The following is an 11,486-nucleotide window of genomic DNA, read 5'->3' on the forward strand; positions in this document are numbered from 1 at the left end:
AACTAGTAGGGGGCATCTCCCTGGATACCTGGGAACCCCTCTAGAGTCAAGTCTCTTGACAACCTTAAAATGGCTCCCCTAATTAAGATATATACTTCCATGCTCCCGTATCCACCCTTCCTATATCCCAACCATCCCATTCGACCAAGCTCTCCCCATCCTCCCCTTCACACTTTTCTCTCCCCATCTCCCCTTACCCCCATTCCACCCTGCCCCCAAGTTCCCAATTTTTGCCCGGTAATCTTGACTACTTCCAATATCCAGGAGGATGACTATCTGTTTTGCTTTGGTTTCACCTTCTTATTTATCTTCTCAAGGATCACAAATTATAGGCTCGATGTCCTTTAGTTATGGCTAGAAACCGATTATGAGTGAGTACATCCCATGTTCATCTTTTTGGGTCTGGGTTACCTCACTCAGAATAGTGTTTTCTATTTCCATCCATTTGCATGCAAAATTCAAGATGTCATTGTTTTTTATCGCTGAGTAGTACTCTAATATGTATATATTTCACAGTTTCTTCATCCATTCTTCCACTGAAGGGCATCTAGGTTGTTTCCAGGTTCTGGCTATTACAAATAGTGCTGCTATGAACATAGTTGAACAAATGCTTTTGTAATATGATAGGGCATCTCTTGGGTATATTCCCAAGAGTGGAATTGCTGGGTCCTGGGGTAGGTTGATCCCAAATTTCCTGAGAAACTGCCACACTGCTTTCCAAAGAGTTTGCACAACTTTGCATTCCCACCAGCAATGGATCAGTGTACCCCTTACTCCACAACCTCTCCAGTAAAGGCTATCATTGGTGTTTTTGATTTTAGCCATTCTGACAGGTGTAAGATGGTTTCCAGATTATGCTGTTAGACAGCAAAGAAGTCAAGAGAGTCTCACCAGCATGTCATCATCCATGAGTCAAAGAACCAATTTAAATTTTCTAAAGTTTCTCCCCTCCCTGATTTAACACAAGCCATTGTGACACTAGACAAGATAGGATACACACAACCGAGAGATGGGACAAACCTTTGTAACTCTTAAGAGACAGTTACTTTACACTCCCAACATGGTTTGTGGTTAAGTTGTTCCAATTTACAAGGTAAGTGGAATCTTTGGGGGGTTGGAGTGAACAGTGGAATGAACCCCTAAGTTGATAGAGGCTGTTACTACTTTTGAAGACAGAAAAGTTCAAGGAAGGATTTAGATAATCTCTCACCATGGTTCAAGGGTCTCACTGTGGCAAGATAGAACATTTTCTTCTTAAAGTCAGCTAATAAAAACCCAGAGGGAGTTATAGGATCAACAAAGCTCCTCCTATCAGCTGATACACTGGTATTTATTACAGTGTTGCTTATGTCCTGTTCCCCATATTGGATACCTGCAGGGCCTGGTGGCAAATATAACTCAGTAATTTTTCTCTAAGACTCATTTGGTCAGTGTAGATGGCTTTCATCCCGGGAATAATAGAGTAAATAGGAGTGTTCCATCAGAAATTCACTGTCAAGGTTGTGTGTAGTGATTTCTTAGAGCAAAGACAAGAAGGGCCCCTCAGGAAATATCACAGGAAAAGAGCCTTAAAAGGCTATGAACTTTGAAGCAAGAAGACAAGGGAATGAAAAAAAGTACATTCTCAGAAGCAAGGGCTGAGTAGACAGAAACCAGAGGCTGGGGAAGTGGGCTCTGCTGAAAAACGAGGTTGGGTTTTGTGTGTGTGTGTGTGTGTGTGTGTGTGTGTGTGTGGTTTTCTTTCTTTCTTTCTTTTTGTTAAAATCAAGTAAAACATTTTGAGCATGACTGACAAAGACCGAGTTCAAAAGATAGGCTGCAGTGAGAACAAAGGAAGTAACAGATGCTGGGGCAATGTGTTTGTGTGTTAATTTAAACTGAAACCATCTCTAAAAGGAAACATGGCTTCAGAATCAGGAAAGCATGGTAGGTTACAGTGTGAGGGCAATAGGGTAGTGATCTTCAGTCTTCATCACTGGTCCACTATGACACCTTTGAAGACATTTTTCCCTAATTGCTGTCTCTAAGTCTACCTTATAAAGTTTTATTTTATCTTATTATCTATCTATCTATCTATCTATCTATCTATCTATCTATCTATCTATCATCATCTATCAAATGTGTGTGTATGCACATGTATGTATATGTATGTGTACCCATGCATGCTCTGGTGCACATCTGGACATCAGAGGACAATTAGGGGTATTGACTCTTTTCTTCCACCATGTGGTTTCAGGGATGCCCTTTTCCACTGAGTCAAACTGTCAGTCTATGACATTAATATAAATTAATAATATATTTGTTTATGTGATATCTAAGTATCTGTTTATCTTCTATCCATCTGCTTTATACAGGACGTTTTTTGTTTGTCTCCTACAAAACTCGCTACTTAGGATGGCATCATCTCTAAGGAGGATTCATGGGATAAAGGAGGTGTGTGAAATGGGGAGAAATGTTCAGAGAGTTAAGTGTACCCAGGATATATCACAATTGTGCCCATCACGTTCCCTAGGTCTTTATTTCCAGGCCAGCAAACTCTGTCAATAGGATCTAGCTATAACCCAGAAAGCCTTTGCCTGAGGCATTCTTTATTTTCTAGGCTTCCTATAGCCTATGGCTGAGCAAAGGCATATAGGTGGAAGAGTTAAGGCTCCTGGAACACAAGCCAGGGGAAATTGTCTTGATTCCCTTGCTTCTCAATTGGGTAATTCTGAGGAGGGTTTGAACATTATAACCCAAGCAAGATTGAACTCCACCCAGCTTGAGGAACTTAGCTTAAGAACAAAGCCTTCATTGGCTGACGCCCTACTCTTATCACCTTCTGGTCTCCTCTTGTAGACAGGTGCGGAAAGCACCTCCCAGGCAAACCAAGTTATTTCTTCCTCATCTCATGCAGGCTTGGGCAGATACTCACTTCCAAACGCTTGATGTATAGATTCCTTTTCTCTTTGTTACAGATCGGAGGTCTTACTCTAAATTGGGAGTTCTATAGTCATTTCCTTCCTGGGAATATTTGCCAGTTTCTGGAGGCACTTTTTTTTTTTTTTTTTTTTTTTTTTTTTTTTTTTTTGTCACAGAGGGTGGAGAGGAGGTACTACCTGCATTTACAGGGTAGAGTCCAAAGCTAATGCTGAACACCCTGCAATGAACAGGACAGCTTCACACAGAAAATAATATCTGGCCCTAAATATCTGAGTTCAAGATACACTGCTCTTGATTTGCTCAGTTTAAAGGACAAGTTCCACATACTTTTATTTTCTTTCTATTACGTTAGGCCTGAAATGTAGCATAAGGCAAAACTCTTCATTTAAAAATATAAATGGTAGGCCACTGAAGTATAAAGATGAAAAAAGTAGTCTTGAGACTTACTTTATCAGAAAATAGTGATTTCTTCTTTCAAAAGTGATTATCTGACATGTCTGCCCAAGCATCCCTCGGGTCTCCCTGCAGTGGAGTTCACCGGGAGGTGATCGGCTACATCTTGTTTCCATCATTGGCAGAGATTTCCTACTTTCTTATCTCCTTTAATTTCCTCTAGTGTGCTTGAATCCTGAGTAGCTGCTGAGAAAAAGGCATCTGACATTATTAAGAACTTGGTGGATCTGTAGCATAGGAGGACATTTTCAGAGAGGTGACTTTCCAGATCTGGAACCTGATGAAGAGCTGTATCCTGTCAGAACCAGAGGATCTGCTACTGCCACCCCCCAATCATAACAAACAGTAGGTTGCCGGCATATTTAGATCATTTTTACTGAGAAGAATCAACATTTATTGCCAACTATGAAAGGGCAGATTTAATGACTGATGGCAAAATCGCGCAGCTTTGTCGGCTCACGTAAATAATAATTCATCAAAGAAACTTGCCTTGATGAGTTCAGTCTGGTTTGAATTTAAAGCAAAGTGCATTCCTGGGAAACAGCTGAAGTACCTGAGCCTCATTAAAACATTTCGAGGACATTATGCAAGCATATAAACTATCTTTCCCAGGGCATGCAACGAATCTTATCAAAAACAACAGGAATATTCACGCCCAGGGAACAGTAAAGGCTGCCTCTGCTAACTCTGAGATAAACACATATAGGTGCCCGAGAATGGCTGGTACGTTCTCTAGAAACACAAGTGAGCTCAGTTTTTAAACAAAGGAATCACTAGTATGTACCAGACACTAAAGAAAGTGGCAAAGGTTGCCTGACCACCTCCCTCTGATGACCCTTGTCCCCGAGAAAGAAGAGAATGCTGTATTTTCTCTGGTAAGCATTCCATCCATGGGCGACCCCAGTCCTAAGACCCTCTGCACTGCAAGTAAATTGACAGCTTGCATGTCTGGCAGCCAGGTGTCTTGGTGTGGGTGAGACAGGAGCTAACAGAATTGACACATGGGACTATTACTCCCAGATGCTCCCCCCCAAAGAAAGAACAGCTCCCATCGGCCAACCTGTCTTTTCAAAGAAAACCCCGTGGCATATGTGCTGAGATTAGTTAGCTCTCTGAGAAGAAGCAGTGCATCATGGGTGTTGTTTCGCCAGGAAAAATAAGCATTTCTAATGGGCTCTGTTCTATTCCTTGGCCAAAACCAGTGGCCTGTGTCAGGAGGTCATCCAAGGCAAATTAAAGAAGCAATCTCGATGTCAAGGAGATAAGAAGGAAAAGAGCACGGTGAGGACATATGGTGCTGATTTGAAGCTGGAGAGAAACCTGAGCAGGCTGAGCCATGCCGCGAATAGCTGTGGCCCCTGTCAGAAAAGCCTCGGTGGAAAACACCACCAAAAGTTAATTTTCCTGTGTCAGAGCTGTGGTAGCCACTGCCTTACAGGTCTTTAACATGTCCATGTTGAGTGGAGATATGGATCAGTCAGGCTATTTTGACTCACATATTTAGGCCACTCTGGTGTGAGTTGACAGTAGAAAGTTCCCCAATTTATCAGTTCTACTCACTTCTCTTCATTCTCCACTTCTGAACTTTAGAATGTAGCTGTGGTTGTCATAATTGATTTTATGTTTCTAGACTGTCTAGATTCTTGAAAATGGTCGACATGATCTGCCGAGTGACACTTACCATGTCTATATCCGTGTTGATAAATAACAGTGTAGGGAAAGCCCAGAAAAGATTCTCCACAGTTACATTGCACTCTGAAGATTTCAGGGCTATGAACCCAAGGAGACCATTCTTCAACATTTACTTGGTGTCTAATAGGGAAGGATAACCCATTTCTTGATGATACAATTTTATATTATAAAAATTATTTTGGAATATATATGAGTTCTATATCTGGATTGTTACCCCCACTCTACATCCCATCTCTTGTGTTTCCGTAATTCCCTCTTAAAACCATAGCCTCTTTTCTTTACTTATTATTATTTCTCTCTCACACACATATGTGTGTGTGTGTGTGTGTGTGTGTGTGTGTGTGGTGTGTGTGTGTGTGTGTGTGTGTGTGTGAATACAATCTATTGACTCCATTTAATATTGTTTATATGAATGTATTTTCGGGGGTGACCACTTGATATTAGAAAACAAATTAGGAGGCATACATGGATGTCACTGGGAAGAGGAAGTAGACAAGACCTCCTTAGTAAATTGGCAGCATGGGGGAGGAGGGAGGGTGATAGGAGAGTTGGGAGGGGAGAAGGGGTGCAGGGAGGACAACATGAGGGATCAGGAAAGTCGAGTTGGGTGAAGGACAGAGAGGGAGAACAAGAAAAGAGATACCTTGAAAAAGGGAGCCATTTTGGGTATAGGAAAAAAAAAAGCTCTAAGGAAATTCTAGGAATCTGTAAAGTTGACCCCAGCTAAGAATCAAAACAATAGTGGAAAGGGTGTCCTTCCCCTGGAGTCAGATTGATGACTACCTTAACTGTCAATAGAACCTTCATCCAGTAACTGATGGAAGCAGATGAGGAGATCTAAGCTATGAGCTGAATGACTGGAGTTCAGCCATAGAGAGGGAGGAGTGATATTATCAGCAGAGGGATCAAGACCATGATGGGGAAACCCATAGAAACAGCTGACCTGAGCTAGTGGGGGCTCACTCAGCTGGGGAACCTGTATAACACAAATCTATGCTCTCTGAATGTGGTTGAGAGTTGTGGGACTTGGACAGTTTGCGGGGCTACTAACAGTAGAACCAGTATTTATCCCTAGTGCATGAACTGGCTCTTTGGAGTTCATTCCTTAAGAAGAGATACCTTGCTCAGCTTAGATATAGGAGGGAGGGCATTGGTCCTGCCTCAAGTGATGTGACAGACTTTGTTGATAACTCATGTGTCGAAGACCAACTTTGACAAAAATACCATTTACCAGAGTACGGGCATGGGGATCAGAAAAATAGTAGAAAGTAAGAAGACATGAGTGAAAATAATAAAACAGAAAACATAGTTTAGTACATGGAGGACGTTCCAGTGAATGCTGAAATCCATCTATGTTTAATTTTCCATACACTTTTATACCCTAATACAACAGGGGGAAGAAGACAGCAGGCTGCTTTAACATGATACAAAGGACAATTAGAAGAGTTACTTGCTTCAGTTCTTTGAGACATCAAGTCATCAGTATTCTGTTGTTTAGGCAGTGAGCCCACACCAGACAAGTTATCTGGAAAACAGCCACTCCCAAGGCCAAACCTACTATTTCAAAAGAAGGAACAGAAGTATGCTTGAATCTCCTGACCATTGGTGAGGGTAGAAGGGATCCACCTGTATGGGCCATCTTAATGTCAAAAGACCAAGTATCCAAATTCTATGTCCTGACCTAGGAATTTATAGGCTGTGTAGCCACACTTATTGTCAACAACTTTGAACAAGCTAAAACTCTCTGACTTTGAGGCAAGGAAATAGGCTCACATTTTTGGGCCTCCACACCCATGGAAGGCCTCACCCTCTCTGAGGAGTGGATAGGAGTGGGGTGAGGAGAAAGTGGGGAAGCAGGAGTATGGGAGGGAGAGGGCACTGAGATTGGTACATAAAATAAGATTATTTTATAAATACATAAATAAGAAAGGGGGATCATCCTTGGCGAAGATTGGTTTTCCTTCTCTTAGCCATCATTAATCGCCTATAGCTCTTCATCTAGAGCTGGACTTTGTGAGATTTCGCATGTCCACATTAGCATGTCAACTAGTGTTGTCATGGTTCAGGTCTTTATTGTTGAGATTCCATGGTATGTATAGCTTTCTTCTCATAAATAGGCCTTCTGCCTCCTCCTCCATGATGTTCCCCAAGCCTTAGGTGTCGGGCTGTGTTACATATGAACCAGCTGGGGTTGGGAAATGGTAAAATGTGAAATGGTAAAGTGTTCTCTTCTCTATGATTGGTTGTGGCTTTCTGCACTGGTCTTTGTCAGTTGCATGAAAACCTTTTCTGAAATAAGGGCTGAGAGTGATACACGTAGGTATGAGGAGACATACTTAGAAAGGAGCTAGAAATACTAGTTTAGTGAAATGGTAGTGGTAGGCTATCTTCTAAATTCCATGTCCTCATTAGGCATGGGTATTGAGCTGGATTTAGTATAAGGTGTGACTTCTTCCTATTGAGTGTTCTAAAGTCCAATTAGAGGGTTGTTAGTTACCACTAAGGTATGAGAGCCACTATTTCATCTTTAGGGATAACTTATGCATTGACCATAATTGCAGGTCACTGACTTTACAACTTTGTGGAGCTTTTGATTGCTTTTCTCATTTGGCAGCTTCCCATCTATATCATGAGAGTTAGTCCTCAGGGAGGAGGCCTCCACATCAGTTCTAGCTTGATTCCCCCAAGTCCTATATCTGAAGGATGTGGTGTCTTCAGCAATAGGAATTTACTTTCAAATTCTGAGAGTCTACCAAGGAAAATGAAAATAGGTTATATTGTTTTGGGCCTCTTTTGGATTCCTCTGATCAACAACTCAAAAAAGATTTCTCATATCTCATACTAGAGTCTTTGTTCAGTAATCTATGGCTCCTAAGAGAAGCATTATTACCCTAAATGATAGACCATCATTCAAACTATACTATATCTATATCTTTCTATATATGTATATATGCATGAGTATAGTTTTATATATATATATATATATATATATATATATATATATATATTATGTAATTTTAGTTAAACATATGATGATTCCCCATAGCCTCTGAAAACATCTTTAAGATCATTTATTTTTCTTCCCTCACTGCTATATTACCTTCCCTACCCTTAGTTAAAAACCCCTTCCTATTTCTGCCAACATAATGTAAACTGAAGTTCCTGTCCTGCCCAGTCCCTCAGCCATTCAGTCCCAAAAAAAAACACACAGAAGCTTTAAATTAATTACAAACTCTTTAGCCTATTAGCTCAGGCTTATTATTAATTGCCTCATACAACTTAATTTAGCCATGTGGTTTATTACCTTTTCTCAGTGAAGCATTCTCATCTTGCTTCCTCTGCATCTTGCTGGTGACTGACTCAGCTTTTCTTCTTCCCAGAATTCTCTTAGTCTGTGTAACCTGCCTATATTTCCTGCCTGGCTACAGGCCAATCATCATTTTATTAAAGCAGTATGAGTGACAAATCTTTACGGTATATAATAGCATTATCCTACATTTCCCTATTTTTTCTTTTCAAAACAAAAACCCCGAATCTAATCTCCTTTGTTTAGATTTTTTACTCACCATTATCCATAACAACTTGTAACTAACATGTTAAACAAGACAAACATCCATAATCCATTTTGGGATAATGTGGGCATAGTTTTCTAGGCTACTTCCTGCTGACTGGGGGTACTGTTAAACTTATGGGTACCCAATGGAAATTTAGGATTATGGTCAAGTCCTGACTAAAGTATTCTGTGAGGTTGGGTCATCTCAGCCAGCAGTCTTGAAACTGTTGTGGATGCAGAACTCAGAAGAAACTGTAACAGAGGTTACAGTTGGATCATCTCGGCCATTTGTTCTTATTAGAGATTTTTCAGGGTTTTTCCTTGATCAAAACTTATTTTTCTTAACCAAGAATTACTCCATAACTTCTCATTTCCTGTGGAAACAAAAGCAAAACCTCTTCTCCAAAGTAACTTATCCTTATCTTCTGGCTTTAACTTTGAAGTCAAGGTATTTTCAAAATATGTAAGTTGGATTAATGCAACAGCATTTGTAATTAATTGTCTTTTAGTATCTGTTGCTCCTTTCTCAGCAGTCCAGAAAATTCAAAGACAATGCAATAATATATAGTATCCAGATTCTTTTAGTATTTTCATCTTTATGCAGCTTTTTGCTCTGTATGCTGTGAATACCATTGGTTAATAAAGAAGCTGCTTTGTAAGGTGAGAATTCCAAGCAGAAAGGAGGAAAGAAGGCAGAATCAAGGAGAGACGCCATGTAGCCGCTTCAGGAGACAGACCCTGGATGAAACTTTGTAGGCCAAAACCACGTGGCAAAACACAGATTAATAGATTCAAGATATAATAGTTACCCAGGAATATGCCTAAGCTAATAGGCCAAACAGTAGTTTAATTAATACAGGCTCTATGTGGTTATTTCAGGTCTGGGTATCTGGGAACCAATGAGCAGCCTCCTACTACAGGTTTCTCTGTGTATCTTTGGCTGTCCTGGATATCACTCTGTAGACCAGGCTGCCCTCAGATTTATAGAGATCTGCCTGCCCCTGCCTCCCAAGTGCTGGGATTAAAGGTATGCATCACCACACCCAGCTACTCTATTTCTTTTTAAAAGAACTTTTTCTATTTTTTTTCTTTTATCTCCCAAGCCTAAAATATATTTTTAAATACACTGTAAATTTTTTTCCTGTCTGAATCTGTCTTTACTATATTTTTATCTATCTTTTTCTGAGCACATGAGTGCACATGAGCTGCAGTTTCGGTGCCTGGCTCCACCCCATTCCATAGCTTCCTGAGAGTTGAGCTTCATGGTAGAGATTCTGTCCAGAGCCAAATTTATTGCCACAACTCTGTGGAGTTTCTAGGTCCATGCCACCACCAAGAAGCCTGATGCTGGTTGCTCATAAACACCATGTTTGGTGGCAGAACCTCTTAAAAGAGCTGTGAGATTTTACCACTAATGCTGAGTCAGGAAGCCTCTCTTAAAGGCTACCAAAATGTTTGACAGCAAGTACAGCTTCCAAACCTCACCAAAGAAGCTTGTCTTTGCACTGAACACAGACTATTACAGAAACCAGAAGTTGTAAAAATGCAGAGAAAATGGAAAATGGGTACCCAGCCTCAGCCCTTGCTCAGCGAACATCCTAGAAAAGATGGCTGGAAGATTGGAAGATTCAAAAGATCAAAATATGTGTTGTGAGACATCTCCTAGAAATGACAGGGAAACTTCATCTTCGATACTCAAAAATATAGTTTCCTAAACAAGACCCGAACAAGAACAACACTAACGCAAGGCTGATGTGGAAGGGGGACATCTCGTGGGCACCTACCCATAGATAAAGAACTGTAAGCAACTAAGGAATGCTGAGAAGGAGGACAATTAGTCTTCACCCAGAGCAGAGTCTCTAATTGGTTGTGTAATACCAAGTCAGCCTTGTTAAGTTACAAACTTGGGACAAAAGACTGAGATGCTTATTAAACATATCAAAGCAGATCTGGCTACTGGTTCTCACAGTATCCCTCAGTCCCAAATTGTTGCAAGGTGTGGCAGGCAAATGACATCCTCTACCCCTGAACTCGGCAGCCCAGGGGCTGGACTACCCTACCCCCAGAGGCTCTTCCCTATATAATCCAGTCATTTTGGTGACCTGCCCCTTTTGTATCTTTGGCCTCCTGGCTGCTAAACCAGGTTCCCTTCTCTCCTCCCCTCACCCACTTCCCACATGCCTCAGGTTCAGAACCACTCTGGAGTCTCTCTTATGTGTCTGCCTCTAGCTATGCTCCCCATTTTTCCACATTCAACAACCATTCTTCTCCACCATGCCTAGGAGCAGTCATGTACATACAGACAACAGTGGTCAGACTTAGCAGGATATGTATATGTACATGTATGAGTATGTATGAGTATATATATATATATATATATATATACATATATACATATATACATGTATACATATATATGGAATGTTATATGGACAGCGATAGTGGGCATAAGAGGAGTTTGAAGAAAGAAAGGATATAGGATAATGTAGGGTAATGATATAATTATATTTTAATAGAAGCATATATTTACATTTTTAGCTATAAACACAATTAATTTAACCCAAGAAATTATAGTTTTCTAATTTCATATACTAAATATTTTGTTCTATGAAAGGTAAAAAAAGCATTTCTAATTTTTTAAAGAATGAAATGTAATGGTTTCACTTAGCCTATAAAACAACAATCATATTCATATCCTACACAGATGACAAGCAAGCCATTTGAACAACTTGCATTAAACTTGTTTCAGCTTTTTACTTACTGCTCTCAGCTCTCACTGCACACTTCTGTGTCTTGAATTCTAGAATGCAGCTAGACCCTGTAAAAATTCCTCCTTTGCCTTCTGGGAGGAAGTGAGCCTCCGTCA

The sequence above is a fragment of the Arvicola amphibius genome, chromosome 8 (assembly GCF_903992535.2).
Source record: "Arvicola amphibius chromosome 8, mArvAmp1.2, whole genome shotgun sequence".
Taxonomy (NCBI): Eukaryota; Metazoa; Chordata; class Mammalia; order Rodentia; family Cricetidae; genus Arvicola; species Arvicola amphibius.